General features: G+C 46.8%; 1 protein-coding gene across 13 annotated transcripts in view; it reads left to right on the plus strand.

Annotated features, from left to right (window-relative positions):
* The first annotated feature begins 202 nt into the window (after positions 1-202).
* spag17 (sperm associated antigen 17) overlaps positions 203-13646 on the plus strand; it is a 221117-nt gene continuing 207673 nt past the window's right edge. For 8 of the 13 annotated variants that reach the window (XM_069888412.1, XM_069888421.1, XM_069888417.1 and 5 more), the window contains exons 1-2: positions 220-302; positions 11918-12053. The gene's annotated coding sequence lies outside the window, so the exon portion shown is untranslated. Of the gene's footprint in view, positions 303-11917; positions 12054-13646 lie in introns of all 13 variants that reach the window. The other 5 variants (XM_069888425.1, XM_069888424.1, XM_069888413.1 and 2 more) reach the window with 4 other exon arrangements.

A 13646-nucleotide genomic window follows, 5' to 3' on the forward strand; every position in this document is an offset into this window, starting at 1 on the left:
GTCCCATGACAAGCTCGTCTCATATCTTAATGGGACGGCTTGCAAAACAATTGCGGCCAGAATCAGGGACCGAGGGACGGACGGAGATGCGGGGCCAGGAGGATGGCCGGCAGCCGCCAGAGGGCGCAGGGGACCGGAGGACCTTCGCTGTGCGACCCAGGAACCACGTGACGTTGATGGTCTTGTTGGCGCTCGGAAGCGTGGTTGCTGCGGCGGTTGCCGGGGTAACCAACACACCGGACCTGGGAGAGACGGGTCGGCAGAGGGGAGCCGCGCCGGAGAGTGCGGAGCTCAGCCAGCAGGTCGATACTCTCCCCCGAACCTCAGTAAAACCCCTGCCCACCCCGCCCTCACCAGTAACCCCGCCCGTCCCCACTAGAACCTCCTCCCGCCCCTGCCTCCTGTCCATCCGCCCGTTCCCCCTGCCCCCCGATACCTCCCCCCCGTCCTCGCAGTACTCCTGTCCTGTACCCCCCCATCCCTCGGATAAAACCCCCCCCATCCCCCGGATAACACCCCCCCCATTCCCTGGATAACACCCCCCATCCCCCGGATAACAACCCCATCCCCCGGATAACACCCCCATCCCCCGGATAACAGCCCCCCATCCCCCGGATAACAGCCCCCCATCCCCCGGATAACAGCCCCCCATCCCCCGGATAACAGCCCCCCATCCCCCGGATAACAGCCCCCCATCCCCTGGATAACAGCCCCCCATCCCCCGGATAACAGCCCCCCATCCCCCGGATAACAGCCCCCCATCCCCCGGATAACAGCCCCCCATCCCCCGGATAACAGCCCCCCATCCCCCGGATAACAGCCCCCCATCCCCCGGATAACAGCCCCCCATCCCCCGGATAACAGCCCCACATCCCCCGGATAACAGCCCCCCATCCCCCGGATAACAGCCCCCCATCCCCCGGATAACAGCCCCCCATCCCCCGGATAACAGCCCCCCATCCCCCGGATAACAGCCCCCCATCCCCCGGATAACAGCCCCCCATCCCCCGGATAACAGCCCCCCATCCCCCGGATAACAGCCCCCCATCCCCCGGATAACAGCCCCCCATCCCCCGGATAACAGCCCCCCATCCCCCGGATAACAGCCCCCCATCCCCCGGATAACAGCCCCCCATCCCCCGGATAACAGCCCCCCATCCCCCGGATAACAGCCCCCCATCCCCCGGATAACAGCCCCCCATCCCCCGGATAACAGCCCCCCATCCCCCGGATAACAGCCCCCCATCCCCCGGATAACAGCCCCCCATCCCCCGGATAACAGCCCCCCATCCCCCGGATAACAGCCCCCCATCCCCCGGATAACAGCCCCCCATCCCCCGGATAACAGCCCCCCATCCCCCGGATAACAGCCCCCCATCCCCCGGATAACAGCCCCCCATCCCCCGGATAACAGCCCCCCATCCCCCGGATAACAGCCCCCCATCCCCCGGATAACAGCCCCCCATCCCCCGGATAACAGCCCCCCATCCCCCGGATAACAGCCCCCCATCCCCCGGATAACAGCCCCCCATCCCCCGGATAACAGCCCCCCATCCCCCGGATAACAGCCCCCCATCCCCCGGATAACAGCCCCCCATCCCCCGGATAACAGCCCCCCATCCCCCGGATAACAGCCCCCCATCCCCCGGATAACAGCCCCCCATCCCCCGGATAACAGCCCCCCATCCCCCGGATAACAGCCCCCCATCCCCCGGATAACAGCCCCCCATCCCCCGGATAACAGCCCCCCATCCCCCGGATAACAGCCCCCCATCCCCCGGATAACAGCCCCCCATCCCCCGGATAACAGCCCCCCATCCCCCGGATAACAGCCCCCCATCCCCCGGATAACAGCCCCCCATCCCCCGGATAACAGCCCCCCATCCCCCGGATAACAGCCCCCCATCCCCCGGATAACAGCCCCCCATCCCCCGGATAACAGCCCCCCATCCCCCGGATAACAGCCCCCCATCCCCCGGATAACAGCCCCCCATCCCCCGGATAACAGCCCCCCATCCCCCGGATAACAGCCCCCCATCCCCCGGATAACAGCCCCCCATCCCCCGGATAACAGCCCCCCATCCCCCGGATAACAGCCCCCCATCCCCCGGATAACAGCCCCCCATCCCCCGGATAACAGCCCCCCATCCCCCGGATAACAGCCCCCCATCCCCCGGATAACAGCCCCCCATCCCCCGGATAACAGCCCCCCATCCCCCGGATAACAGCCCCCCATCCCCCGGATAACAGCCCCCCATCCCCCGGATAACAGCCCCCCATCCCCCGGATAACAGCCCCCCATCCCCCGGATAACAGCCCCCCATCCCCCGGATAACAGCCCCCCATTCCCCGGATAACAGCCCCCCATCCCCCGGATAACAGCCCCCCATCCCCCGGATAACAGCCCCCCATCCCCCGGATAACACCCCCCCATCCCCCGGATAACACCCCCCCATCCCCCGGATAACACCCCCCCATCCCCCGGATAACACCCCCCCATCCCCCGGATAACACCCCCCCATCCCCCGGATAACACCCCCCCATCCCCCGGATAACACCCCCCCATCCCCCGGATAACACCCCCCCCATCCCCCGGATAACACCCCCCCATCCCCCGGATAACACCCCCCCATCCCCCGGATAACACCCCCCCATCCCCCGGATAACACCCCCCATCCCCCGGATAACACCCCCCCATCCCCCGGATAACACCCCCCCATCCCCCGGATAACACCCCCCCATCCCCCGGATAACACCCCCCCATCCCCCGGATAACACCCCCCCATCCCCCGGATAACACCCCCCCATCCCCCGGATAACACCCCCCCATCCCCCGGATAACACCCCCCCATCCCCCGGATAACACCCCCCCCATCCCCCGGATAACACCCCCCCATCCCCCGGATAACACCCCCCCATCCCCCGGATAACACCCCCCATCCCCCGGATAACACCCCCCCATCCCCCGGATAACACCCCCCCATCCCCCGGATAATACCCCCCCCATCCCCCGGATAACACCCCCCCATCCCCCGGATAACACCCCCCCCATCCCCCGGATAACACCCCCCCATCCCCCGGATAACATCCCCCCCATCCCCCGGATAACACCCCCCCCCCATCCCCCGGATAACACCCCCCCCATCCCCCGGATAACACCCCCCCCATCCCCCGGATAACACCCCCCCATCCCCCGGATAACACCCCCCCATCCCCCAGATAACACCCCCCCATCCCCCGGATAACACCCCCCCATCCCCCGGATAACACCCCCCATCCCCCGGATAACACCCCCCATCCCCCGGATAACACCCCCCCATCCCCCGGATAACACCCCCCCATCCCCCGGATAACACCCCCCATCCCCCGGATAACACCCCCCCATCCCCCGGATAACACCCCCCCATCCCCCGGATAACACCCCCCCATCCCCCGGATAACACCCCCCCATCCCCCGGATAACACCCCCCCATCCCCCAGATAACACCCCCCCCATCCCGAATGTTGTATTCGGGGGAAGATAGTAAATATATTTCTCTAATGTGTAATGATGTTGGAAAAAGTAATACTACTCATCTTTAAATAGATCTTATTCAGTAAGGCAGGGGATTTAAAAACTTGTACCTTGAAGAAGGGAAGTAAAACACAAAAGTCTGCAGGCCCCGTGGTTGAAGTAAAAACACAAAGCTTGAGTAACTCAGCTGGTCAAACAATGTACTTTATATGGCAAAGATAAAAGTGCATAGCCAATGTTTTGGTCTTAAGCTCTTCATCAAGGTATGAACAAATTTCAGCAGATGCCTGAACAGAATGGTGGTGAGGAGCAGGGGGAGGACTAGAGTTCCAAAGACAGAAGGTAATAGGTGGATAAGGGAAGGAGGGCACACCAGCAAAGAAGGGGAGGAGGTATGGCTCTGTAAATGGAGAGGGAAGTGGTGGAGAGCTGGAGGAAAGAAAGAAAGGAAGGGAGAATGAAGAGTAGGCGAGCAGAAACTGGAGAAGTTGGTGTAAATGCCATCTGGTTGGAGAGTGTCCAGACAAAAAATCAAATGTTGTCCAGCTCCCTATTTCCTTCCCTCTCCATTCAGAGAGTTATCCCCTCCCCAATCACCACAGAATTTTGCTTTTCTACCCTCCCACCTTTACCCACCTATGACCTCTTACCCGTTACTCTCCCTCTACTCCTTCCTCCCTCCTATCCCCACCTTTTTTGCTCAGGCCCGAAAAGTTGGTTACCCTTTACTTCCTATAGATGCTGCGTGACCTGCTGAGCTTCTCCAACATGCTTGTGTATTGCACTACAATCACAGCATCTGCAGACATTCCTGTTTAATTCCATGTTGTATGGTTTCATGATTCCATGACTTTAGCAGCAATGCCTGAAAATATTGTAAAAATATCATGCAAATGTAAATTGAGTCAATGAATTTTGAAATTAAAAAGCATCCATCATTAATACTACTTAAAAACCCAGAATCAAAATATTGTAATGGAGTATAAATATTTGGGAGAATTTGATAAGATTTAGAGTAGATTACATACATGCTCACATTTTAAAACAGATCTTATTTGAAAGACTGAAGAATTCATATTCAGTAACATTGCAGGATCTTTGGAGACTTTTATGCACATTTCACAAGTAGGTGCTAATTGAAATGACATCATGAAATGAATTGTTTTGGAGACAACAAACTGGCTGCAAGTACCTACAATGTACTCATAGAAAGGTCACTCCTGGGTTTTGTTGATCTAAGACAACAGCATGTCCAAGAGAGGAGAACTTCTGTGATTTGCTGAAGAAGGTGGGGGCTTTTGCAAGTTAGAGAGTCACATGGGCTTCCTGGCAGTCTCAGTTGGAGGTGAGACCACTCTCAATAAGCTCTCTTAGCTTGTGTGTCTGACACTGAAAGGAGCTGAACAGTGCAAGGCAGGAAGAGCTGGTTGGAAACAGAAATTTCCAGAGCAGTGGATGGCTGGAAGTACTATCTGACTGATGCTTCTCTTGGAATAAGTGGAACAGAAAGGAACTCTGTGATAGCCTGAACAAAGAGGTTACTATTTGGAAAACCATGATGGGGCAAGTTTCATCAGTGAGGCATTGAGGTGACTCTGTTGTGGAAATCCTGGAATAACAAATCTCTCTCTGAAAACCCTACAAGAACCTTCCTGAGCGTTAAACCAAAGTCTGGTGAACTTTATACATGTTAAATTCTGTGCACAATATAAGAATTGCCTGCAACTGGAGAACTTGGAAGAAGGAGAAGTGAGATTGAACTGTGAACCAAAGAACTTTTCTTAAATTTACACACACATTGCATACATGTGCACTTAGAGTTAGAAGGGGGTTAATTTGGGTTAGTTAAGTTTAGAGGTAAGTTAAAGTTTGATTCTATTTTCATGTTTAAAGATAATTAAAAACAACTTTTGTTTAAATACTTGTCTTGGTGAATGTCTATTGCTGCTGGGTTTTGGGGTCCTTTGGGCTCGTAACAATATTCCAATGCCTAAAATCTGATATAAAATCAATAATTGTGGAAGTGCTTGTTAGTTAATTGTTTCATCACTGATCAGAGAATGAAATATGTGTATGCCCAGTCTAACTCAATGGTTGACGTGCCCGAGTAAGCCTCTTAGGGGTAGGATAATTAGGAATGGGTGATAGGTTCTGATGTTGAATAATGTACACATTAATGAATGAAAGAAGAAAATATAATGATGTCTTTCTGAGAAATTCTTGAGTTTTTCCTGTACTATTCCTGAACTTTATTCCATATAGCAATAGCAAAGTTTGGTAAAGTTAATGGTGCTGGCAGATCCTTGAGAGCTTCCACTAATCTGTCTTTCTGCCAGCACTGATCTTTAGCTTTAAATATGTACTCTTATGTTCATTTGGGACAAAAATCAAGAAAGTTAACATATGTTGGCTGTTATTTGTATCATAACAATTTTGGGATTCTTGATGCAGCCCAGATGCTCACTGTTATACTAGCAGAGGGGAATTTAAATTTTAAATACCAACCGTGGCTTGTATCTTTAAATACCAACCCTGGCTTGTATCTTTAAATACCAACCCTGGCTTGTATCTTTAAATACCAACCCTGGCTTGTATCTTTAAATACCAACCCTGGCTTGTATCTTTAAATACCAACCGTGGCTTGTATCTTTAAATACCAACCGTGGCTTGTATCTTTAAATACCAACCTTGGCTTGTATCTTTAAATACCAACCTTGGCTTGTATCTTTAAATACCAACCGTGGCTTGTATCTTTAAATACCAACCTTGGCTTGTATCTTTAAATACCAACCGTGGCTTGTATCTTTAAATACCAACCCTGGCTTGTATCTTTAAATACCAACCCTGGCTTGTATCTTTAAATACCAACCCTGGCTTGTATCTTTAAATACCAACCCTGGCTTGTATCTTTAAATACCAACCCTGGCTTGTATCTTTAAATACCAACCCTGGCTTGTATCTTTAAATACCAACCCTGGCTTGTATCTTTAAATACCAACCCTGGCTTGTATCTTTAAATACCAACCCTGGCTTGTATCTTTAAATACCAACCCTGGCTTGTATCTTTAAATACCAACCCTGGCTTGTATCTTTAAATACCAACCCTGGCTTGTATCTTTAAATACCAACCCTGGCTTGTATCTTTAAATACCAACCCTGGCTTGTATCTTTAAATACCAACCCTGGCTTGTATCTTTAAATACCAACCCTGGCTTGTATCTTTAAATACCAACCCTGGCTTGTATCTTTAAATACCAACCCTGGCTTGTATCTTTAAATACCAACCCTGGCTTGTATCTTTAAATACCAACCCTGGCTTGTATCTTTAAATACCAACCCTGGCTTGTATCTTTAAATACCAACCCTGGCTTGTATCTTTAAATACCAACCCTGGCTTGTATCTTTAAATACCAACCCTGGCTTGTATCTTTAAATACCAACCCTGGCTTGTATCTTTAAATACCAACCCTGGCTTGTATCTTTAAATACCAACCCTGGCTTGTATCTTTAAATACCAACCCTGGCTTGTATCTTTAAATACCAACCCTGGCTTGTATCTTTAAATACCAACCCTGGCTTGTATCTTTAAATACCAACCCTGGCTTGTATCTTTAAATACCAACCCTGGCTTGTATCTTTAAATACCAACCCTGGCTTGTATCTTTAAATACCAACCCTGGCTTGTATCTTTAAATACCAACCCTGGCTTGTATCTTTAAATACCAACCCTGGCTTGTATCTTTAAATACCAACCCTGGCTTGTATCTTTAAATACCAACCCTGGCTTGTATCTTTAAATACCAACCCTGGCTTGTATCTTTAAATACCAACCCTGGCTTGTATCTTTAAATACCAACCCTGGCTTGTATCTTTAAATACCAACCCTGGCTTGTATCTTTAAATACCAACCCTGGCTTGTATCTTTAAATACCAACCCTGGCTTGTATCTTTAAATACCAACCCTGGCTTGTATCTTTAAATACCAACCCTGGCTTGTATCTTTAAATACCAACCCTGGCTTGTATCTTTAAATACCAACCCTGGCTTGTATCTTTAAATACCAACCCTGGCTTGTATCTTTAAATACCAACCCTGGCTTGTATCTTTAAATACCAACCCTGGCTTGTATCTTTAAATACCAACCCTGGCTTGTATCTTTAAATACCAACCCTGGCTTGTATCTTTAAATACCAACCCTGGCTTGTATCTTTAAATACCAACCCTGGCTTGTATCTTTAAATACCAACCCTGGCTTGTATCTTTAAATACCAACCCTGGCTTGTATCTTTAAATACCAACCCTGGCTTGTATCTTTAAATACCAACCCTGGCTTGTATCTTTAAATACCAACCCTGGCTTGTATCTTTAAATACCAACCCTGGCTTGTATCTTTAAATACCAACCCTGGCTTGTATCTTTAAATACCAACCCTGGCTTGTATCTTTAAATACCAACCCTGGCTTGTATCTTTAAATACCAACCCTGGCTTGTATCTTTAAATACCAACCCTGGCTTGTATCTTTAAATACCAACCCTGGCTTGTATCTTTAAATACCAACCCTGGCTTGTATCTTTAAATACCAACCCTGGCTTGTATCTTTAAATACCAACCCTGGCTTGTATCTTTAAATACCAACCCTGGCTTGTATCTTTAAATACCAACCCTGGCTTGTATCTTTAAATACCAACCCTGGCTTGTATCTTTAAATACCAACCCTGGCTTGTATCTTTAAATACCAACCCTGGCTTGTATCTTTAAATACCAACCCTGGCTTGTATCTTTAAATACCAACCCTGGCTTGTATCTTTAAATACCAACCCTGGCTTGTATCTTTAAATACCAACCCTGGCTTGTATCTTTAAATACCAACCCTGGCTTGTATCTTTAAATACCAACCCTGGCTTGTATCTTTAAATACCAACCCTGGCTTGTATCTTTAAATACCAACCCTGGCTTGTATCTTTAAATACCAACCCTGGCTTGTATCTTTAAATACCAACCCTGGCTTGTATCTTTAAATACCAACCCTGGCTTGTATCTTTAAATACCAACCCTGGCTTGTATCTTTAAATACCAACCCTGGCTTGTATCTTTAAATACCAACCCTGGCTTGTATCTTTAAATACCAACCCTGGCTTGTATCTTTAAATACCAACCCTGGCTTGTATCTTTAAATACCAACCCTGGCTTGTATCTTTAAATACCAACCCTGGCTTGTATCTTTAAATACCAACCCTGGCTTGTATCTTTAAATACCAACCCTGGCTTGTATCTTTAAATACCAACCCTGGCTTGTATCTTTAAATACCAACCCTGGCTTGTATCTTTAAATACCAACCCTGGCTTGTATCTTTAAATACCAACCCTGGCTTGTATCTTTAAATACCAACCCTGGCTTGTATCTTTAAATACCAACCCTGGCTTGTATCTTTAAATACCAACCCTGGCTTGTATCTTTAAATACCAACCCTGGCTTGTATCTTTAAATACCAACCCTGGCTTGTATCTTTAAATACCAACCCTGGCTTGTATCTTTAAATACCAACCCTGGCTTGTATCTTTAAATACCAACCCTGGCTTGTATCTTTAAATACCAACCCTGGCTTGTATCTTTAAATACCAACCCTGGCTTGTATCTTTAAATACCAACCCTGGCTTGTATCTTTAAATACCAACCCTGGCTTGTATCTTTAAATACCAACCCTGGCTTGTATCTTTAAATACCAACCCTGGCTTGTATCTTTAAATACCAACCCTGGCTTGTATCTTTAAATACCAACCCTGGCTTGTATCTTTAAATACCAACCCTGGCTTGTATCTTTAAATACCAACCCTGGCTTGTATCTTTAAATACCAACCCTGGCTTGTATCTTTAAATACCAACCCTGGCTTGTATCTTTAAATACCAACCCTGGCTTGTATCTTTAAATACCAACCCTGGCTTGTATCTTTAAATACCAACCCTGGCTTGTATCTTTAAATACCAACCCTGGCTTGTATCTTTAAATACCAACCCTGGCTTGTATCTTTAAATACCAACCCTGGCTTGTATCTTTAAATACCAACCCTGGCTTGTATCTTTAAATACCAACCCTGGCTTGTATCTTTAAATACCAACCCTGGCTTGTATCTTTAAATACCAACCCTGGCTTGTATCTTTAAATACCAACCCTGGCTTGTATCTTTAAATACCAACCCTGGCTTGTATCTTTAAATACCAACCCTGGCTTGTATCTTTAAATACCAACCCTGGCTTGTATCTTTAAATACCAACCCTGGCTTGTATCTTTAAATACCAACCCTGGCTTGTATCTTTAAATACCAACCCTGGCTTGTATCTTTAAATACCAACCCTGGCTTGTATCTTTAAATACCAACCCTGGCTTGTATCTTTAAATACCAACCCTGGCTTGTATCTTTAAATACCAACCCTGGCTTGTATCTTTAAATACCAACCCTGGCTTGTATCTTTAAATACCAACCCTGGCTTGTATCTTTAAATACCAACCCTGGCTTGTATCTTTAAATACCAACCCTGGCTTGTATCTTTAAATACCAACCCTGGCTTGTATCTTTAAATACCAACCCTGGCTTGTATCTTTAAATACCAACCCTGGCTTGTATCTTTAAATACCAACCCTGGCTTGTATCTTTAAATAGATCCTATTCAATAGGTCCTCCATCAGCCAGCTCCCCACCATGACTACCAGCCTCCCCACATCTCCATTGGGCACACAAAACTCAAAACGGTCAACCAGTTTACCTATCTCGGCTGCACCATTTCATCAGATGCAAGGATCGACAATGAGATAGACAACAGACTCGCCAAGGCAAATAGCGCCTTTGGAAGACTACACAAAAGAGTCTGGAAAAACAACCAACTGAAAAACCTCACAAAGATAAGCGTATACAGAGCCGTTGTCATAACCACACTCCTGTTCGGCTCCAAATCATGGGTCCTCTACCGGCATCACCTACGGCTCCTAGAACACTTCCACCAGCGTTGTCTCCGCTCCATCCTCAACATCCATTGGAGCGCTTTCATCCCTAACGTCGAAGTACTCGAGATGGCAGAGGTCGACAGCATCGAGTCCACGCTGCTGAAGATCCAGCTGCGCTGGGTGGGTCACGTCTCCAGAATGGAGGACCATCGCCTTCCCAAGATCGTGTTGTATGGCGAGCTCTCCACTGGCCACTGTGACAGAGGTGCACCAAAGAAAAGGTACAAGGACTGCCTAAAGAAATCTCTTGGTGCCTGCCACATTGACCACCGCCAGTGGGTTGATATCGCCTCAAACCGTGCATCTTGGCGCCTCACAGTTTGGCGGGCAGCAACCTCCTTTGAAGAAGACCGCAGAGCCCACCTCACTGACAAAAGGCAAAGGAAGAAAAACCGAACACCCAACCCCAACCAACCAATTTTCCCCTGCAGCCGCTGCAACTGTGTCTGCCTGTCCCGCATCGGACTTGTCAGCCACAAACGAGCCTGCAGCTGACGTGGACTTTTTACCCCCTCCATAAATCTTCGTCCGCGAAGCCAAGCCAAAGAAGATTCAGTAAAGTAGGAGATTTAAAATCTCTTGAAGTATTTTGGTTTACTTTCTTTGTTGGACATATCATGCTGTGACAGGCACAAATCTTTCCAATTCAGCCAGCACTCCCTCCCCTTTTTAAGTGTAGCAATTGCATGTGACACATCCACACCAGCTTCCTCTCAGGGGTCACACATCATCATGACTTGTATAACTCAACAGAATAGAATTGCACCACATCACTTGCAGTAAATCAAGGCCCATCATTTGAAATCCTGTTTGCCCACAACTCTGCACTCCCATCAATTTACCTATCTCACCAACAGGTCTATTGAGGATGCCATTTCCACGGCATTTCACTCTGCCCTAATCCACTTGGAGAGCATCAACTCTTGTGTCAAAATGTTGTTCATTGACTTTAGTTCAGCATTCAATACTGTGATTCCCTCCAAGTTGATTACCAAACTTCGCCAGCTTGATATCAGTTCATCCCTCTGCAATTGGACCTTGAATGAGGGTTAACATTTGGGGTAAATATCTTCTGATCAAACCTAGCACTGTCTGTTCTTATTATAAATGACTTTCAGCCACAGATCCACTTGGATCACATTTACTGACAAAATTACTACTTCCCTTTTTCTACATATTTGACATAAAATTAACGTTTTGAATTAACTGTATAAAGCTGGATAATTATGTGATTATTGTAGCAGGCAGGATTCTGGACAAAGCTCTGATTTTATTAATATAATTTGATGGTTCAATCATTGCCTGTTTGGAAGCCAAATGCATTATATTTTAATTATGAAGACAGGTTGCATCTGCATGGTTGCTAAAACATTATTTTTAATCCTCTATTAAATTTACCAGAAAAACAGAAGTAACATTCAATTCAGAGAAGCAAGGTACAAGGAAGTGTATTAGGGCCAAATAAGGTAAATGAGAGGATACCAATCAGGTAGGGAAACATAAGAACCTTGGAGTTCATGTACACCAATCCTTGAAGGTAAGACAACATGTAATCAGGTGATTAAGAAAATATAGGGGCTATTTGTGTTTGTCCCCAAGGCATAAAAGAGATCAAGCCACATGAATTGATACCCATTTCTCTGATCCTACTCTTTGAACTATGAATTCATCTCCCTATTATCCGTATGCTGATTTGCTTATTGGCCAGTTAATGATCTAGATATTATTACTTTTGTTGTCCTGCTTCACAATACATCCTTACCTGTTCAAACTCTTTTGGCCGAACCCATATTGTCTATTGGGAGAACCTGTGTTGTTGGTGTGTATATAGACTGTATCCTGATTCTCCCACTTCTTCCTTTCTGGTCCTGAGAAGATGTCTTTTGCATGGCACCAGGGAGGCAATGCAGTCTTTTGGCTTTGTGCTTCTAGTTGTAGAAGTCAATATCTATTCCTCTAACTCGACTGTCTCCTAAAACAATCACTTTGTTGTTTTACTCTTTCCCTCCATCCCCAACTTGAACAGTTTCAGCGAAAATGGACAACCCCTTATTTGAAACAGTGGAATGGAGAGATGGCTGGCTAATAGGAAACAATAAGCATAATGGAGTTCTTTTTTGGGTTGGGAAGGTGCATTGAATGGGGTATCGAGCAGTTGTGCTCAGGCCTCTGATATTACTACAAATATAAATTTTATATTGATTGTATTTTTTGAGTTTCTTCCTTATCCAATTCCCAGTTTACAGCATCTTCTGGGATGTTGCCTGTACCCTCCATAGTGAATATCATATTTCATTTTATTAATTTTCCAGACAAAAGTTTATTAGACCAATGCTCACTTTGTTAACTCTTTTTAAAATATCAGTGCAGACTCTTACTATCTCATTTTTCATTTCCAGTTTGCTTTGTCTCATACTCTAATTTTTCCTTATTAAAATGATCAAATTTTACTTCATTTTCAGACACATTCTTTGGTAACATTTAACCATCATTTCATCTCCCCCCCCCCCCCCCATGGAGCCACCCGAAAGATGAAACATAACATTATAGATAATTAAATCCCCCTCCCCCAAGTTTACAGATAAAGCCTCTGACTGGGGCAACTCTTACTAAGCAGGTATAAGGAAACACTTTAAGAGAGTCACCTCGACAGTGAGCGGCATCATCCAGCTCTTCATCCTGGGCAAGGCCATCGCTGTTTCACACAACTTTATTCAAACAACTGCTGCGGCCAAAGCTTGTCCCTCCGCTGGCTGGATATTTGCTCCCATCTTCACCAAAGGTTTATGTGTTCAGAGAACATTTAAAAGTGTTTTATTTTAGCCTTTTATTTTTTTATTTTTATTTTTTGAAATTTATTTTACTAGATGATTTTTGCCGGTTGCTTGAATTCTGGATACCAGAGGTTTAACTTTACATATTTTTAAGGAATTATGGTGTGATGATGGTCTTGGCAGAGAGCTTTAGGAGTAAAGGATTATGATAGTACAGCCTCAACTCTTCATTGCCTGGTTTTTGCTACCTGAGATCAGATGTGAACAGGGGAAAAAGCTTCTTCTCAGGAATGCTACAATGATGAAAATACATTTTTAAGCAGGAATTATGGTTGTAAAATACTTTTGGAATACTT

Source organism: Narcine bancroftii, chromosome 7 (assembly GCF_036971445.1).
Source record: "Narcine bancroftii isolate sNarBan1 chromosome 7, sNarBan1.hap1, whole genome shotgun sequence".
Lineage (NCBI taxonomy): Eukaryota > Metazoa > Chordata > Chondrichthyes > Torpediniformes > Narcinidae > Narcine > Narcine bancroftii.